Here is a 21,021-nt window from a genome sequence, read left to right as displayed (position 1 = left end):
AATAATTAACAACATCATTAGGCTCAACTTTGAATTCTGTATGATGTCTGGCTCGCTTGCTCCACGACCCCGAAATCACCCTGTATAGTATATAATATATTATTATGGTCGCTGAAATCTGAAACTGATATGACAAGGCTTGGTCACAATATACTTACTTAGGAGACATATCAGTCAGTTAATCGCAAAAGGTGACAGTTCCGAACTGACAGGCTGACATCGTCCGGCGAACTGGTAATCTGTGGACCCCTTAACGAAAGTTCAAGAACCTATTTCAATAGGCTATTAATTACCGTATAGAGTATATAATTCTTCCAGGGAATACAATATTCTTATTTATCCACATTTGTTAGTACCTATCGCATTAATTACTGTTGCCGTCTGCCTGTTCCTTGAACCTTGTATATCTACAATTCTTATTTGTGCGATAAATAGGCAAACAGCGGTGAATTAGCGGCCAATTCCGGTAACTCTATAGGATTTTCTTAGCTTTTATATCGTTCCAGAGTAACAAGGAGGTCGTAATTTACTCTTATTTATTGCTTTGTAGCTCTGTTCAGACAAATGTAAACTACTGGGTTGATGTTCCCTTCACTTCCAGACTATCTATGTCGCCTGACCATTTTTGTATCTATCTGCTGTATAATGACCGCGTGTTGCCTGCTTTATAATATATATTTATGTCTGCCTTATGTATATTCTATTAAGGACCAATGAGTACGCCCGTTTAAGGACATGTCCACTCCATCTATGCTGTCGTTGCATGATATTAAGGTCTTCTACACCGTTCATCTGCGACGCAGAAACCGCCGCTTAAAAAGCAAAAAAAAAGTGTATTTTCTCCATTTAGGCACACATCGAGTAATTGACAAAAGTCAAACGAAAAGTAGAAATATAAGGCGGCCTACAGATAGATGACAGGTGAACACTTCCAATTATTTAAGTTTCGATCGGCATTTTCTACCAACGATTGCCACTTATGTACAGTGAAATTATTCTAACATCATATATTTGACAGTTATGAATTCACCCTTATAGATATAATGCTAAGATCTACCGTTTAACTGATAGCCTTAAAGTCATATATAAGGGTCAATTTGTAACTGTCAAATATGTGATGTTAGAATAATTTCACTGTAGCTAGGTAGGCCCTCTGAAGAGATGAGGTTGCGAAGCGTTAGGAATAATACACCAGGAATCATTAACATCATGTTTAATTTATGACTACAGTGTAAGCAACTGTATAAGAAATAAGAGAAACTTTATTTTGGATAGTATAGTACCTACAGTCGACGTCTAAGACAATGTAAACATGTCATATTTACATTTTTCTCCTTACGAGTATTACAAAGGAGTAAGGTGCAAAAGTTTAGACATATCTTTGACGTCGACTGTACCTATTATGAAATAAATAAATAATCTACATAAATATCCTCGCACTGGGAATTGATTCCTTAAAAACGTTTGCAGTAATAAGTCGGACAAACGCTCTATCCCGAGACGGCAAATTGTATACATTTGGCAGAATCTTATAATTATCTTATATCGCATATCGTTTGATGTTTGCATTAGTATGACGCCGTTAAAAGGTTAAACGTCAGTGCCATAAATTCTATACAGTTGTAGTGTAGTAATTATTTTCCACCGTATTTTCTCGGAAACGTTCGTATTTGTCATGCTACTTCAGTCAACCTCAGTACTTTTTGTACCGAGACTGACTGAAATAGCAAAACACGTTCGTACGTTTCCGTGAAAATACGATAGAAAATAAATTATCCACTACATTTGTAATTCAATTGAAACAGCAATAAGTTTACTGCCCATATATTTAGGGCTGCGAATCAAGCAATAAATGAAATAGATAAGCTTTATTACTGGCCGATACCGATTACGAGTGGTTACTAAACTTGATGAGTAGCTCCGCTAATAAAATATTAACTATCATATATATTCAGCACATTTATAAGCACTGGTCAGCGGCTGGTGGCCTAGCGGCAAGAGCGTGCGGCTTGCAATCCGGAGGTCGCGGGTTCAAAATCGGCCCGGCTCGTACCAATGAGTTTAAATTTCGGAACTTATGTATTTACCAGTCGCTTTTCGGTGAAGGAAAACATCGTGAGGAAACCGGACTAATCCCAATGAGGCCTTGTTTACCCTCTGAGTTGGAAGGTCAGATGGCAGTCGCTTTCGTAAAAAATAGTGCCTACGCCAATTCTTGGGATTAGTTGCCAAGCGGACCGCAGACTCCCATGAGCCGTGGCAAAATGCCGGGACAACGCGAGGAAGATGACGATCTATTAAGCACATTTGTTACATCTCAGAATAGATAATAAAATGACATTTCAATTGGCACATTCACTACCCATAAAAAGTAAGTAATATGAATTTACCTTTGTGCCAATGTTAGACTGAAACAACTGATCGATTGCTCCAATTAGGGTAACCAATCTGTCATTTTCATGACACAAAGTGGCGAATTTTGTGCATTTAAAAATTTATATTACAACACGAAAATCAATATCACATTTTACACACTTACAGAGATACAATATCAGTGAGCTTCTTACATTTATGAATGTTGTTTCCAGATTTAAATATTATCAAGAATATCTTATTTCCTATAGGTATACTCAAAGCATTTATTTTCCTACCCATTTTTTTACTTTGTCACATTGTCAATGAGGTCTCTAGAGACTTTCATATTAATTGACACTGAGACAAGCTGACAAGGTACGAAATGGGTCGAAATTTAAATTCTTTGTGTGTATTAAGCTTATTAAAGCACTAATGAGCGTCCTTTTGTCCCGAAAACAGAACGTTACCTAAAGAAACTAAACTCCATCTAAAAATACATTTGCTCGTTACGGTCGACGTTACTTGAAACGAAACAAGCCGACCTCTATTGACGAAGGCGGTACGTAGGACAAAAGGCTTAATTAATTATGGTAATGATACCTCGTACAAAGGTGCCTCCAATGAAGTTGTGATGTTTTGGGTGGGTGAGGCCGGATTTGATTTTGATTGAAGGATTAGCTTATAAGACACAATGTACATTAGTAGTACTTTATTGCCATACGATTAATACAAATAATTAGTAGTTCCAAAATGTTCCACCCTGTTTAGTAGGTAAATAAGGTTCCGAAAAACTCAACGATTGGTACGAGTCGGGGTTTGAACCCTCAACCTCCGGCGGATTGAAAGTCGCTTCTACTGTATAAGTACCTAATTCTCACAGTATTTACTTAAAGGAAAGCCAAAATGATTAATAATTGACACAATCACCATGTGTCCCTGTAAAACTATGTATATAGCAACATACATGTATAGTGTATACCTACCTGATGTTTATTAGTTTTATTACTTACATTCTGTGAACTATCGACCACCATAATTAACAGTTTAAAAAAGTTCAACGGCATATAAATCCATCTCATCTATACTACCCATCCTCCAAAACACACACATTTTCACATTCATCACCATATCATCATCATCCAACATAACACAACATCAAGTGTTACATTTTATACATACATACATATAATCACGCCTATTTCCCGGAGGGGTAGGCAGAGACCACGGATTTCCACTTGCTACGATCCTGACATACCTGTTTCGCTTCCTTCACTTTCATAACATTCCTTATACACGCTCGCCGGTTTAGAGTGCTCTTGACCTGGCCTTTCTTCAGGATTTCCCCGATCTGATCAGAGAAAGTCCGCCGAGGTCTATTACCCCTTCCAACTCCCACGTCTACTTCTCCCTTATACACTCTCTTTGTTAGCCTTCTTTGACTCATTCTTTCCACGTGTCCAAACCATCTCAACATACCTTTCTCAATTTTATAACAGTTATATATAAAATCTAGCAGACCTTATGTATCCAGCCCATGTCCAGCCCGCAAAACTTCGCGGGGACTGGACCCGAAATTTGAAATGCAAAAAAAAAACATGAGACTGCCGACTGCCGAGATTATACGTGTGTTAATTAATGTGTTACCTCACATTATTACTTAGGTACAGTCACTGAGTCACCTGCAATAATATGTTACTCTCCGAAGGCTGCAAAAATATGTGACACGCTCTTATGGCTCCACAAATAAGATCGTGTCAGATATTTTTGCGGCCTTCGTTTAGTAACATATTATTGCAGGTGACTGTACTTGCTGTATTAGAACTTCCATGGCCCATCGAATTGGGTGTGTTGACAATATTGACACACATGTCAATGCCTACTCTTTGCTGATTGGATGTCCCATTTAATTTCGTTTCATCTAAAATTAATTGTTTCTAGGTTGGTGAACTGTTTTATTTCAAGAGACCAAGGACGGGTGTGAGCCTAAAGTGATCAGTATAGTACTAGCGATCCACCCTGGCTTCGCACAAGTAAACCTTAACAAATTATACATCTAAACCTTCCTCAAGAATTACTTTATTGATAGGTGAAAACTGCATGAAAATCCGTTCAGTAGTTTTTGAGTTTATCGCGAACATACATACAGACGCTAAGGTTTTTGTTTTATAAGGTATAGTGATAGATGTATATCGTAATAGGTATCGAATAAAAGTGTACTAATGTACAAACTATACTTTAGTATTACCTACTTGTTTTGCCGTCCCTAAAAGCTCTTTGACTTTCAAAAACACTGTATCGGTACTATGTAAATGCGCACCATCTGGAAATTCAGATCCTTTCACCTTCAGAACTTAGTTTGTAGTACCAACTTAGTTTGACAGAGGTCGCTCTACGTATACAGGTCTACAGGACGGCTAAGCTTTTTTGTGTTGAACTTTCTTTGGTAAGTACATTATTTTCTCTCTCTTAAACTCCCTTTTAAACTTTAACGTAAAAGACGATTAAAATCTACTTGTGAGGTTTACTTTATTTTTGATGTTTTAGCCCCCCGTACCGCTAGTGTACATTTCATTCCATAGCGTGACGTGACGTGACGTAGTTTGCGTTAAGACGAAACAGGAGCTGAGTTTTAAATATTTTAGGTAAATATACCCGTCTCGCTAACGGAAGCGGCACCTAAAAGTACGATAAGGACAAGGCGAAAAATCCTGCGTAAAAATCTCAAAAATCGAGGTTTCGTACTCCTCTGTTTCCTCCTCCAAAACTTAAACAATCGTAACCAAATTTGGAAATCTAAATGATTATGAAATTATCTGTGTCGGACCGTTTTGCTATTTTGGCTAATTGATATCAGTTTTGAATGCCACGCCTCTCATTGCGGCATAGTCAATTAGGCCATTTGAATAAAACATTGAAAAAATCATTGCTCTAGCTTCAAAAACCACGGAGGAAAACGAGGAGTACGTTTGTATGGAGAAATGACCACTCCCGTTGGCTCTTAAGTCACATTTTGTATGAGATTTTGAGTTTCCAAAACGTCCCGCTTGGCGCGCTGTTCAAAATCCCATACAGATTGAAACTTAACGCAAACGCGTATTACGTCCGTCACGCTAAGTGTCGAATGAAATTTATTACACTAGGGAATCTAGGGGTTGGGAAAACTACTTTTGTATGGTGTAGACAATTACAATTCACATCTTAAAGTTACCTACAGGCATGTTCGAAGTAAAATATGGCTTCAATATATGTGCGAGCGAGATACAAAGATATCAATTCTTAAGGCCGTAACAGACTATCGCACCGCACCGCGACCTTGGAGCGGTTCTAGGAATAGCTCGTACTGGCGTGGGCTTCCACACTATCGCACCGAACCGTCAAAACTGAGTCAAATCAAAATAAACCGAACCGTCAAAATAAATATTATTCATTCATTCATTCATTCAAAACGGTGCGATCCTAGCTTACAGACTGCCGCACACGTGCGCCAGTGTTGCCAAGTGTCCCATATTTCCGTGTTCTTCAACGTATTTTTGCAATGGAATCCTTTAAGATTGAATTTCAATTAATGTGGTTCCGCTTTTTAGAGGTAGATGAAGGGCGTGAGGTAATATAATGCACCTTTAACCATGAAAATCTTAAAAAATCTGTGTCTTTTTAAAGCACTGCTTCCGCATTTTTTTATTTCATCGACTGGCTACATTGCCGTCCACTGTCATAATTTGAAAATGACAGCTGTCAATCGGTGCGATGGAGCTTACACACTAGGAAAAATGGTGCGGAGCGCACCAGTATTATTATTCCACTGTCATAATTTGAAAATGACAGCTGTTAATAGGTGCGATGCTGCTTACACACTAGGGAAATTGGTGCGGAGCAGTATTATTATTACCTGTCAGTTGGTGCGACGTGCAGGCCCACCGCACCGCTATTAATAATAATTATGTGCGATGGAAGCTTACAGACTATCGATAAATGCTCCGCACCGCACCAAGGTCGCGGTCCGGTGCGATAGTCTGTTATCACTTTTACAGTTTGAAATAGGTCTTCTAAGACAGCTAGGCAGAACGTTGTTTACAATCTGAAAATATCTTGTATATTGAAACCAGGGATGTTGCGGATGCAGATTTTGACATCTGCGGATGCGGATATTTAAAGGCTCACATCCGCGGATGCGGATGTGGATGTCAAGATTAGTTAGTTAAAAACGTCAAATATTACATTTTAGTAAATTTATAAAAAAAACGAAACGTTTATTAGTATTTGAGCAAGAATATAGGTGCGTTATATTTAAGAGCCAACGGGAGTGGTCATTTCTCCATACAAACGTACTCCTCGTTTTCCTCCGTGGTTTTTGAAGCTAGAGCAATGATTTTTTCAACACAGATTAATATTGTCAATATCTGTGTCAGACCGTTTTGCTTTTTTTGATATTTTTGTTTTTTAAGGCGCTAGAGCCCTTCATAAATGGCCAAAATGGCCTAATTGACTATGCCGCAATGGGAGGCGTGGCATTCAAAACTGATATCAATTAGCCATAAAAGCAAAACGGTCCGACACAGATAATTTCATAATCATTTAGATTTCCAAATTTGGTTACGATTGGTTAAGTTTTGGAGGAGGAAACAGAGGAGTACGAAACCTCGATTTTAGAGATTTTTACGCAGGATTTTTCGCCTTGTCCTTATCGCACTACTTTTAGGTGCCGCTTCCGTTAGCGATGACGGGTATATTTACCTAAAATATTTAAAATTCAGCTCTTGTTTCGTCTTAATTAACAGTAACTTGGCCGACTTTTCTGGATTTAGACCATTTCGTTATAGGTAATGACGAAATTACCCAGCACTTACGCCGCCGCTAAGACGTGTACCGACTTGTTAGACATCTGCATCCGCATTAAGCTCCGTATCGATTTTATGCGGATGCGGATTTTTAAAAATAATGCCGAAGTTCTGCGGTTGCGGATGCGGATGCGAATATTCGCAACATCCCTGGTGGAAACAATGTAAAGTCAACATGAATCGATGTACGACAAAAATGTACTCTATTTTTGCATCGGTAAAATGAAGTGTAGGTAAACATTTCCTGTGGGCAAAAAGAATAGATAGTATAGAGGGGTCCTGTCATTGTAAATTTTGTAGTCACTGTAAATTTACTGCCATCTATCGACACACGACTAAAACTGAAAATGAAAACGTATAAAGTTATCAAAAAATGTATATATATGGATAAATGATTTTATTATTTTTATATCTTTTTGATCCATGTTCATTCACTGATATCTATGTGTTAAAATTGTTAAATATGAAACGGTGTCGTCACGCCATCTAGCCGAGGATAGGCTAAAGGTGTGTGCGCCATCTATTCGAGAATGACTTTTGCTTGAATTTCGAGGCACGTTTTTTCCTTAGACTTTATTCGTCTTATACGAAGTTACATATGTCTTTGCTGTGGGTATATAGAAATTGTAGACAACATAGATAGAACGTTCTAGCAAAGAGAATAGAGTGTATAGAGGCGGATTGTCAAAGTAAATTATGTGGCCTTTGTAAATTTACTGCCACCTTTCGACAGAAGATTAAACCTGTTAGAACGCCATTTGACTTTGATCATTATTCTTTCACTGATATGTGTTAACTTGTTAAATATTAATCTTAACGCCATCTACTCGAGAGTAGGCCAAAGGTATGGTGCAATCTTTTCGAGCGTTGGCGCCATAACCTTTGGCCTATAGTCGATGAGATGGCGTCAATTTCAATATTTAACAAGTTAACACATATCAGTGAAAGAATAAGGATCAAAGTGAAATGGCGTTCTAATAGTTTTAATGACGACCGGTCTGGCCTAGTGGATAGTGACCCTGTCTGCTAAGCCGATGGTCCTGGGTTCGAATCCCAGTAAGGGCATTTATTTGTGTGATGAACACTAATATTTGTTCCCGAGTCATGGTTGTTTTCTATGTATATAAGTATGTATTTATCTATACAAGTATGTATATCGTCGCCTAGTACCCATAGTACAAGCTTTGCTTAGTTTGGGGCTAGGTTTGATCTGTGTAAGATGTCCCCTAATATTTATTTATTTATTTATTTATTTATTTCATCTTCTGTCGAAAGATGGCAGTAAATGTACTGTAGCTACATAATTTACTTTGACAATCCGCCTCTGTACACTCTATTCTCTTTGCCTGTATATTGAAATTGTAGACAACATAGATAGAACGTCCTAGTTTCGCCATGTGACGACAGAAGCACTCTAGTATAATGCACAGAGTACATTCAAGTGGTGGCTGTCGTTGCTTATCATTGTGACGTTTAGATTGGACTCTTATCTGCCCGCCCTACCGTACGCCCTAGGTACCGCTGGAGAGACGAAGTTCAGAAAGACCTTAGCGAACTCGGCGCCGTCGACTGGACAGAAACGGCTTTGGAGAGAGTAGCATGGCGGTCTTTGGTGTCGGAGGCCAAGATCCACTTCGGGTCGTTGCGCCACAGCAGTAAGTATGTGAGATAGCTGCATTTAATCTTAATAGGAACTACGATCTTTGTTATCAAAGACTACGCCACTTCAAGCAATTTTTGAACTATTTGCATATTTATTAGCACAAAAAATAACATAAAACAGACCAAGAAAATAAATATTTTGTGCTAAATAGTCCTCGCTCAGCTACTTGTCAGATTAGGGGTTTGTACAGTTTTTGCGTACCGTAAAATGGGGTGAGTAGGGAATGCGTGGAGAGTTGGGTTATGAATGGGGAGAGAAGGAATGCCAGGTGGGGTGAGATGGATTTTAAAGGTTACTGCTACCTAAATAATGTAGTCGTATTACAAATGGAGCTATAGTGATATTCATTACAAAAAATAAAACAACGGGTTGCACTCCGGGAGTGCCGACAGAAGTGAAAACTCAATGACTAGTCCAAAATGTCTGCAGCACTATGTATAATTGACCCATCCTCCTTTCTATTGAAAAACTTTAGTTCCGAAATTGCTGGCCAATGAGCTTAAATTTGTAGCGTTAATTGTTTATAATTCGAATAGAAATTGTAAAGTTACCTTGCAGACCTCGCATCTAAATATATTTGGTCATGATATTTTGAGTTTTATTCATCAGTACTAGAGTTCACTTTTATTAGCGATTTCATCAAGATGTAGCTTTATTGAATTATATCGGAGTGATATAAAGTTAGAATGTAACTATGAGATCCTCGTATTTCAGCCCGTACAAGATTAAAACATTGAGCTTTATTGCTTAATATAAAAGTCCAGTTTTGAATAATTGACCTGATTATGATACGTTATGACTAAAGTTCTTTGGTGAATAAAAACGAAACAGCAGGCTCAGGCATACATTTTCGCCGTGCGGTAAAAAGAGAGGGTTACGCCTTACGCCTTACGCTGTCTCGAGTTTAACATTTTTTCCCCACCTCAAAAAGTGCACAGCGCCGCTAAAGAAGTTGTCACTTCACTTCAAAAAATCGAACCAACAATGTTCCAAAATCACCTTTGCATGAAATCCCATCTCACCCCAACTACGAGGTAAGTTATGAAATGGAACTACCCAAAATCATAAAAAACTAAAATACAAACGTCCGGAACATTTATTATGTATACTTATACCATTCAGTTTACATATGCAAAAATAAAATGTTATCGAGGTTTGAATGTCAGTTTTCTCCCTACTCACCCCATTTTACGGTATACAAAAGCTAATCCAGTTCAGTTCGCGCAGAAATGCTATCGCAACTGGTATGTAGCATTGTAGCATAAATGTTGCTCCAGATGCTATGCTATGCACTGTTTGATTTGGAAATTTCAAACTTGTAATTTAATCAACAGCTGCCAATATTCGCAATTCAAATGTGCTCTGCAGAATGCGATTGGGACTGCATATGTGGCGCAATTGCATCGAATTTTGGGCTGAAATAATTTGAGGGCCTACTGCGAACTCCGTTTGACGTATTGCCTCTCTATCGCACTTGTAAATTCGTACGTAAGTGTGACAGGAAGGCCACACGTCGAACGTGGTTCTCTGGCCGATGTTTCGAATAGCTCAAATTAGTGACGGTTTAATGATGGTTGACGTTTCGAGCGTTAACTAGAATGTAATAGAGTGCCCACTTCGCATGACACCCGAATTCACAGATCAAGAATGATGCTTATGCGCGCGGTTGTTGTATGCCACAAACGCAGCGTTAATAGATGTTGCACCGACCGAAAAGTCTAATGTTCAACAATTTTCAGCTAATATTATAACTGGATTAACCGGAACTCTATATTCAACGCCTTCTGCTTTAAATATTAGTTGTAAATTGTTGTTCAATACAATTTTCGTGAGTCGCGACACTCGAGAATTCTAGTATAGTTGAATCATCGAGAGCGTGGAATTGCATATGTAGTAGTATTGTTTGTTTACAGGCATTCTATATTTGAATTTTCTATTTTCTTGTACTATCAGCATACAACCACTACAAATGCAATTCCATCTTCTCGATAATTCAACTATATCAAGTAGCGGTACTGTTAATTCCGCTACTCGATGCTAGATGCCGACTGCGAAAATAATAGTCGTTTTGGTACCAAAACTGATGTATGGAGTGAGCACTATTCTCACTATATTTCTCCATGAACGCGTAGAACAATGTTTGTAGTGTCATTAGATTATAAAATATGATGTAGAATGGCATTGCGTTTAACGCTGCGTTTATCGCATGAAGGTCTACCGCAAAAATCTAAAATTGAAATTTCATTACCTATCTACCTTTCTATTAGTTTCTATTACTCTTGCATGTTCGGGCGATGGACAGTCAGATAAGTTTCCGATTTTCGATTTTTGCGGTAGATCCCCTCCTCTGTCTAGCTCACACTCCTGAGCGGCGTGTGTTTCTGCATCAGTGTGATAACCTCGTAAGCGTGCAATAAATGTTCAGTTCCGATAGATGATAAAGCCTAAATCAACATGAATACCTAATTAATATCGAACTCGTCGTACCTATTTTCGATTATACATAGATAAATATCTCCTTTGCATTGCAAGTAATAGAAGCCCTCAAGAACCGTAATTTTCCTCCTAGTTCCCATGGGTGCACCATATTTTCCGCCGATGGGAGGATCGGCAAATTTATTGTTATAAAAGTTAGGACGGGACACAGGGACGCATTTATTGGCCTGGACCTGATATGGATTCGATATTCCATTAAAATAATTCGATTACTTTTTAAAAGCTTTTATTTAACTTGCCCTGTTAGTATAAAATATATAAATAAATAAAATAATAAATAAATAAATATTAAGGACATTTTTACACAAATTGACTAAGCCCCACGGTAAGCTTAAGAAAGCTTGTGTTGTGGGTACTCAGATAACGATATATATAATATATAAATACTTAAATACATAGAAAACAACCATGACTCAGGAACAAATATCTGTATCATCATACAAATAAATGCCCTTACCAGGACTCGAACCCGGGACCATCGGCTTCATAGGCAGGGTTACTACCCACTAGGTCAAACCGGTCGTCAAAAATAAAAATAAAAATATTAAAGGACTATTTTCAAATCTTGGAAGTAAAATTAGACCCACTTTCCGATTTCCGATTGAGCTGAAATTTGCACACATATGTAAATTGGATGACAATGCAATATTATGATGGCACAGAGCTGATCTGATGATGGAGACAGGAGGTAGCTATGGGAACTCTACTACTTGTGTTTGGGGTTGTTAGAATTGTCTTGATGAGTATCAGTATTAAGATCAAATAATATATCATTATATTTTTATCATTGTTACAAGGCTATTACTTATACTCCAAAACGTAATTCAAGACCAAAAAAAGTAAGGAAATGTTGCCACTGCAATAATTTGTTTGTAAAATAGTAAATTCCTTTTGATAAATAATCACGCTAAGATAATTTATTTATTAGTAATTTTACTCCTACTATTTAAAAAAGTACTTTTATTTACTTAATTTTACTTAAATACAAGACGCACTAGTAAAAAGTAGCAGGGTCAATTTTCAAATAGGCATTTTTTGCTGTCCCAGGGCTAAAACTCGAAGTCCATAAGACTAAAAGACTGGGTATGTATATATTTTCATTAAATGTATTATACGCTTTAAAAATCATGCACAACTGTACCTAAAATATTATTTGTATCTGACAAAATCGCATTTGAAGTTCCAAAAACGGCGAAATTTGCCGTTTTTCGCGTGTCCCAGTGGCGGCATAGCGCAATAAAAAAAATCATAACTTTGGATGTAGGCAACGTATTACAAACAACTTTGTATTTTTATAAAGAGCATTTTCTAGAGAATTGATTTAATCATATTGATAAATTAATGCTTTATTTAGTAAAACAAGGGAAGCCTTTTTATCGCTGTCCCGCGCGGCACCTGTTTTGTTATGACTTAAATATACCCCCTATAATCTTCTTTGTCTATTGAATAACGGTTAGATTAAATTTACGACGCAATAGTGCGGTTAGTTGGGCATTGATTGACATCGAATGTAGACGCGGAAATAGTTTAATTTATTTAAAAACAGGTAAGAATCTCTTTCAATATATTTTGGTACGACTACAAAGACATTTGTATGGACGCTTAATAAGTTGGTACATAGTTGAAATAAAAATGTTTATTTTATAATAATAGTTGCAAATATAGTGTTAAAATATATAGTAAAATAAATAAGTGAATCGGTTTTATTGTGTAGGAAATATCGGTAAAAAATATTATTGGCGACATGTCGCGACATTTGTATGGCGACATTTATACGGCTATTTTGACCGTAGAAATGTCAATTGTGGCATACAAATGTCGACACAGTGTCATACAGATGTCGAGAAGGTGCCATACAAATGTCGTCAGGGTCTTATAAATGCAACAAAAATAATAAATAGTGGCATATACATGTTGATACTGCCATACAATGTCGAAAAAATGCCTTATACATGTCAAAAGAGCCTTACAAATGGCTAAATAGTGCCATACAAATGTCGATCTTTAAACGTCCATATCTAGCTAACTATAAAAAGTACAGAGGTGCCTCGTACAGTATATTTTTTGTTGTTAAGAGCCCTTTCTAAAACCATGATTATAAATCAGATTTTTCAAAAATGAAAAATTGCCATACTAATGTCGAAAAATCACACTCTTCAAAAATTGACCCGGCAACATTTTCTTACTTTTTTTGGTCTTGAATTACTTTTTGCAGTATAGGTGTCATAACTGTCTTGGTACTTAGTTAGGTACTTTCTTATTATTACGAGTCCTTAAGTTATTATTTTTTCTATGTACATATGTCGAGATATAATGTTGCCGAGGAAGACTTCTTCATAATTGTTGTACTTAGCTCTTTTCCTACTGGGTTAACAGTTTAACCGGTTAACCCCGGGTTAGTGGGTTGGTGCAAGTTGCGCTAAGGATGTTATACTTGAGTTTGAGAAAAATAAATTTAATATTTCTGTTAACCTGTTTTTTTCTGTAGCCTACGTCAGACATTTTGTTTTTGTATAATTGAGATAAATAAATAAAATAAATAAATAAACATTATTACACGAATTGACTAAGTCCCACAGTAAGCTCAATAAGGCTTGTGTTGTGGGTACTTAGACAACGATATACAGGGTGATTCAGGAGACGTGAGCAGGACTAACACTGCGCATATCGTTCATTATAAGCAACTGTTTCGTATCAGTATTAGTGAGGTTAACGTTAATTTTCTAGTCGTGTTGAAAAAAAAAAGTTACTTATTAATTTTTTACGACATGCATGGTCACCCTAAAATTAGAATACTAAACTACCGATATCTGTATCAAATTGATTGTCATTACTGTCATCACGGTCTGGTTACTTTTGAAAACTAGTGTCCGACCGAAGGTTCGGTTTCAATTTCGGTTTCGGCCAGTTTCGGCCAAAAAATCATGTTACGGCTGTAGTTTCGGTTTCGGCCAAAAAACGGCCGAACCTTCGGCCCGGCCGAAACTTACGAAATGGTACTTCGTACTATGAAACTAAACTATGTGACAAAGACCAAAAGTTGGGGAATAAGTAGGACAACAATATTAATATGTACCTACATATACTGATTCATGTATAGGTATAGAAATGAATTGGTTAATTATTATTATTAATTGTATAAAACACAATTCCACTAATGAGGGCGCCACTAGACGGTCGACGCAGTCTTAAGAGGCTGTTAATACCTATAACGCGCACACTGTCTAATTGTATCGGAGTAAATGAGATAGCACTGTCGCATGTTACTGGGCCTGGGCAAAGGAATAATAAGAAAACTCATCATCTTCCTCGCGTAATCCCGGAATTTTTGCCACGGCTCATGGGAGCCTGGGGTCAAATTGACAACTAATCCCAAGAATTGGCGTAGGCACTAGCACCCAGAGAGTAAACTAGGCCTTTTCGGGACTAGTCCGGCTTCCTCACGATGTTTTTCCTTCACCGAAAAGAAAATAGTAAATATCAAATGATATTTCGTATATAACTTTCGAAAAACTTATTGGTACGAGCCGGGATTTGTACCTGCGACCTTCGGATTAAAAGTCGCACGATCTTACCGCTAGGCCACCAGCGCTCAAGGAAATATGTATCTCGCTTTTTAATACAATGGACATTGGTTGGAGTCTGTGCTCAACTACTTATCCTGAAGCCTGAAGCACGGCTTTGACTTCGCATGAAAGTTCGCCTCACTGGGGCACTTCGGACGTTTAGGCCCAGGTGAAGATCGGTAGCCGGCCTTGTGATATTGTCAACAAAAAATTCGCGCTCGCTGCGCTCGCGTTTTTGTTTGACCCTGTATCTACATGTTGGCTTGACTGGTGAATGAATAGAGTTAGACCAAGAAAATTCTGCAATCATTTTGATAGCATACGCACTGATTACGCAGTGAAACTAGTGCAAATGTTATTTATACGTCATAATTTCATAGAAGTTTTGACGTTTAAAATAAAATAATCGTTGCAGAATTATCTTGGTCTAACTCTAGTAATTTTCTTAAAAAACTGCTTAAGTAACATCAATTTCAAGGACATTGGGTATTGACAGCCCCATAATATGTGTGTAAAAGCGGTTTTATGACATTTTTTCAACGATTTTAACAAGTCTACAAAAGGTTCGGTTTCGGATTCGGTTTCGGCCGAAACTAGAGCCAATAGGGCTACCGCCAATACCGAAAATCGTCAATTGCGGGCATTTTTCTCTGTCACTCTAATTACGCCGTCATTGGAGTAAAAGAGTAAGATCCCCGCAATTTGCGAATTTCGGTTTTCTCGGTAGCCCCTCAAAGCCGAACATTCGGTTTCGGTTTCGGTTTCGGCAAAAAAACATGTTTCGGTCGGACACTATTGAAAACTCGTATCTCACTCAAGTTTGACAGTTTATTTTCTTCGTAATCAAAATGCCATTACGGTTAAAGAGGTTTTATGTTTATTATTAATTAGGTCCTGTAGGGTGACCATGATTGTTGAAAATTAAATTTGCCCTCACCAAAAAGTAAAAAAAATAGGAAAAAGTGTTGTTGTTTCTACTAAATACGACGGTGATCGATCAATTATCAGTTACTGAGTGTGCAGGATTAGTCCTGCTCACGTCTCATGAATCATCCTGTATATATAATATACATATTTATAAATACTTAAATACATAGAATACACCCATGACTCGGGAACAAATATCTGTGTTCATCACACAAATAAATGCCCTTACCGGGATTCGAACCCAGGACCATCGGCTTCACAGGCGGGGTTACTACCCTCTAGGCCAGACCAGTCGTCGAAGATAAATTTTACTTAAATGTTATAAGTAAATAAGCAGGCAGCATGCACATTGCCTGCCTAGGGACGATAATTTAAGAGTATATTTGAGAAAAACCGGCCAAGTGCGAGTCGGACTCGCACACGAAGGGTTTCCGTACCAATATCTATAAAAACGGTCACCCATCCAAGTACTGGCCCCGCCCTACCTTGCTTAACTTCGGTCAAAAATCACGTTTGTTGTATGGGAGCCCCACTTAAATCTTTATTTTATTCTGTTTTTAGTATTTGTTGTTATAGCGGCAACAGAAATACATCATCTGTGAAAATTTCAACTGTCTAGGTATCACGGTTCGTGAGATACAGCCTGATGACAGACGGACGGACGGACGGACGGACGGACGGACGGACGGACAGCGGAGTCTTAGTAATAGGGTCCCGTTTTAGCCTTTGGGTACGGAACCCTAAAACAGCAATTTAATATTTCAGTCTGCCAAGCAAGGCATCGCTCATTACATTACATCCTGCAAAATTACTATAAAGGTGACGTTCCAATTCAGACTGCACCAGCATTAGTACTGCTGCATTATTGCAACGTAACAATACTGCTGTGGATGTCAAAATGCCGAGCAGCAACATCGATTTAGACATTTGCGGCAGTAATGTTGCGCTGCAATACTGCTGCAGTCGAGACGAGTGCATTAGGCTAACATTCCATTTCTGACCTCAGCTGCACTACTAGTACGAACTCGTCGGTGTTATTGTCAATTCCTATAGCAAAGACATATGTAACTCCGTATAAGATGAATAAAGTCTAAGAAAAAAACGTGCCTCGGAAATCAAGAAAAAGTCATTCTCGGATAGATGGCGCACACACCTTTGGCCCATGGTCGGCTAGATGGCGTTGACGACACCGTTTCATATTTAACAATTTTAACACAAAGGTATGAACATGGGTCAGAATGATATAAAAATGATAAAATCATTTATCCATATATGTACATATATACAATTTTTCGATAGTTTTATACGTTTTCATTTTGAGTTTTAGTCGTGTGTCGATAGATGGCAGTAAATTTACTACGACTACAAAACTTACTATGACAGGACCACTCTATACTATCTATTCTCTTTGCCTATAGTAAAATGGATGGTAGTGCTGCTGTCGTTGGAAATGGACTGTCACCTTTACTATGACAGCGTCAAAACCCAATGTAAATTAAATTTGACGTTTCCTGCAGTAATGTCGCGCTGCAGTACTGCTGCAGTCGACTGCCGCTAATGTCAAAATTTCCTGAAATTTCGACATTTTGCGGCAGCAATGCGGTCGGCAGTAATGTCGCGCTGCAATACTGCAGCAGTAATGCTGGTCCAGTCTGAATTCGAACGTCACCTTTACAGTAATAATTTTGCAGGATTTTGCAGGCTGGCGCAGAGTGAATCCGCATGTCACCTTAAGTTAGACGCCAGAGGCTGCCAAGTAGCAATTTATTTTCCCTGCTCCACTCTAAGGGATCATAATTTCCTCACTGTAATGGATGGAAGACAAATGTGACTTACGAAATTAGGGGCATTTCTGTAAATAAGAGCTGCGGATTCCCTTCGTTTTACACGCGATAAAACTCCTAATTAGTAATGGAATATGACCTAAAATGGCGTACATTTGTCAGAATTTGAGCCTGGCTCTTAACACCAAAGTTCGCAAATTGTGGGCATCTTTCTCTGTCAATCAAATTGCGCCTTAACTGGAGTAAAAGAGAAAGTTGCCCGCAATTTGCGTTTACAAATTTGCGGCGTAAAGTAAATTATTTTTAGAAGTAATCAGTAGGTAAATTATATTTAATTTTTATTTATTACTTTAGGTAACAATTTTATTAAGGTATTGTTTCATTACTTGGGTAAACTTAATAATCTAATTTTCTTGTAGGTTAATTACTTACCACTTCGTACAAATCTTTTAATTCAAAGCTCAAACAATCATCTAAGTTATGATTGGTTTCTGATTAGCAAATTAATTGAATGCCAATAGCATTATCTCTTATCAAAGATGAAATCAGCAGATTTCAAACTGCCTTTGTATAAGACAGAGCAATTTTATCCATATATGTACATATGTATATCCATATATGTATATCCATATATGTCATATATGTATTTTATTATGCATCTTAGAGGATATATATTATATATGTCTTTCCCATCACGGAACAATGGTATTCCGGACCTTTGGGAGGCGTTTGCGGAGCCGAAGCCAACACGTAGAAGCCCTTTTGACACTTTAATGAAATGTAAGGGGTACACCGAGCGGATGCTGCCCTTACCCGTGTCATGGGACGCACGCAGAGGCAGCACCCGCCAGGGTGTAAGGGCTATTGAGAGTTGATGGAATCTAAAATGAACTAGGTTATTAGGTGAAAGCGATGGACTAAGTACTGAGCTATGGGGTAAAAAACCGAACGCCTGCCTAATAAAACGGCATGCAATTTTATTTCCGGCAGACGGTGACTCGCCCTAACAAGATGGGCCCCCACAAAAAGCGACATCTAGGATGGCTCAAGGACAACACCGGTGTGAGCGACTCAGGGGTGTCGAGAGGTGTGCGCCGCTTTCTACACAGTGGCTGTTAACAGCCACTGTGCCAACTCGCGTCTACGTCTTATGCATATTTCACTTCCACCCCTGGAGCTTATAGCTCTAACGACTCCACTCTGGCCGGCCGGCTAAGGCAAGCCAGAGGCTGAGAATCCTGTCCCACCCACCCTCCTTGCGGGTAACAGGACTCCCCAGGAGCACTCGGGTACGTGAGGTCGCTAATCGCCACAAGCTGCCCTGCGTTGACTGATTGCACTGGTAAAACCAGCGGGCGAGGGGGTCGTCACATCCCTACGCCCTATATTATATTATTATTACTTAGAGGATATAACCGAACGGTGTAGCCATTAACAGGCGTTCCCCTCTGTCGAAAATAGGCGGCCAATGGTCATACACATCGCATTGTATGGACTGATGTTTATCTGACATGGCTATTTTTACGTTATGTATACCTACATTTGACATGCCCCTCCCCCGCAAAAATCAGCAGACTGTTTTGTACCGAAAATTACAGATAAGGCGTCTCCGTTTGGCTATATCCTCTAAGTTATGAATAGTGAATAGATTATTCATTATAAAGAGTGATTTCAGGGTCGTAGAACAAGAAAACAAGACATCATACAGAATTCAAATATGAGCCTAATGATGTTGTTAATTATTGTGTATCACCAATAATGATATATGATTATTTTTCAGAAGACAAGTAGCAAAAAACATTTTTGTTTAAAATTTTGTCATAGTTTCTTTATTTATCTAATACCTTTAAACAAGCAATTCTTGTATATTTATTTATATATATATTTCGTGGATCTCGGAAACCGCTCTAACGATTTCGATGAAATTTGCTATATGGGGGTTTTCGGGGGCGATAAATCGATCTAGATATGATCCCTGAGAAAACGCGCATTTTTAAATTTTTATATATTTTCCGAGCAAGGCTCAGTCTTCCAGATATTTTTATTTAAATAGGTAACCCCCCAACCCCCCTCCCCAATCTTAAAAAAAAACGACAAAATTAATTAAGCAGCATTGCTCCATTTTCACTCCATGAGCGTTCCAAACTCAACGATTCCTGTTTGAGTTGGAATCTAGTTCCAAAATGGCGCGTGGGACGGGAGCGTGTTGATTCGGCAAACATACCTAGTTCCGTGATTGAAACATCGTCATTGAAATGGGAATTTTTAGTTTCATTCCTACTTCATTTCAGTGTGGCGCAATACGTACATTTGTTTTGCATCCCTGCAATGCCTTATGCCTTTTTGATGTCCCTACGAACCCGGCAAATTCGCATGGTTAAATTTTTTTCAATGTGACAGTTTTTTTTATGATATAGGAGGAAAACGAGTAAGTAGACGAATCGCAACACCAAAGAGTTGTAAGTACGTGCCAGCCTTTAAGATTACGCTCTTTTCTTGAAAGTTTCAAGGTTGTATCGGTCCGGAAATACCGCTTCATTGTACACTTTATCTTGGTTTACCATACAAAAGTCAGATAACGTCGGAAATATATCTTAGCAGATGAGATTCTATTCCTTGTATATCAGTACGGCTACCACCAGTTTGAGACTGACATATACGTTAACGTCTGCTTAACTTACTTTCTGTATATCTCGCTCGCACTAATATTGCCAGTACGAGCGAGGTGCATAGATAGTAAGTTACGCACACGCTAGCGAATATATATTATCTCAGTGGAGTCAGTGGCACTACTGGCAGGTCAAGCTCGAGGTTAGCGTATAGTTCGTCAGAGAGCTCGACTCGCGCTCGATATGAAGTCGGTATGTAATCGCAATACGTATACGAGATGGAATTATCTTCGTCGCCAGAACACTGGCTAATGAAATTTCAATCTTAATTCTCCGGTTTTCAGTTGAACAATTCGCAAGCGAGTTCGTATTCCATTGATCTTTTGGAAGTTAATTAAAATTGCTTTGTTTCCGCGATTCATCCTTTATTTGAGATTGTATTTATTTAATCACAAGCTTTGAATAATATCAAGGGTTTGTATTGTGTAACTTCGTTGTCGCGTATTCGTTTTATACATTGTATTTAAATTAACCGACAATCTGCGATGTTTAAGAGAGAGACAAAGGGGCAAAATAGCTAGTTTGTAATAGCTACAACCAAATCTGCCCTGCTTATCGTACGTGCAGTACTTGCATGAAAAACATGGTTTAAATAAAGAACTTATTCAAAGAGACCAAGATAAACAATTGCATGACTTTTCAACTGCAGATGTTATTAGCATGCATTTAATGCAGACTAACCAAGTCTACCAAAACCAGCTATGTAATCGGTCCGAAAATCTA

General features: G+C 38.2%; 1 protein-coding gene across 2 annotated transcripts in view; it reads right to left on the bottom strand.

The window, feature by feature from the left end:
- Positions 1-21,021, bottom strand: part of LOC134797750 (neuropeptide CCHamide-1 receptor-like) — a 254,313-nt gene that overhangs the window by 54,220 nt on the left and 179,072 nt on the right. The gene's annotated exons all lie outside the window — the stretch shown is intronic.

The sequence above is a fragment of the Cydia splendana genome, chromosome 15 (genome assembly GCF_910591565.1).
Source record: "Cydia splendana chromosome 15, ilCydSple1.2, whole genome shotgun sequence".
Classification (NCBI taxonomy): Eukaryota; Metazoa; Arthropoda; class Insecta; order Lepidoptera; family Tortricidae; genus Cydia; species Cydia splendana.
Note: the sequence above shows the minus strand (reverse complement) of the source record. Positions and strands in the feature narration are given on the sequence as shown.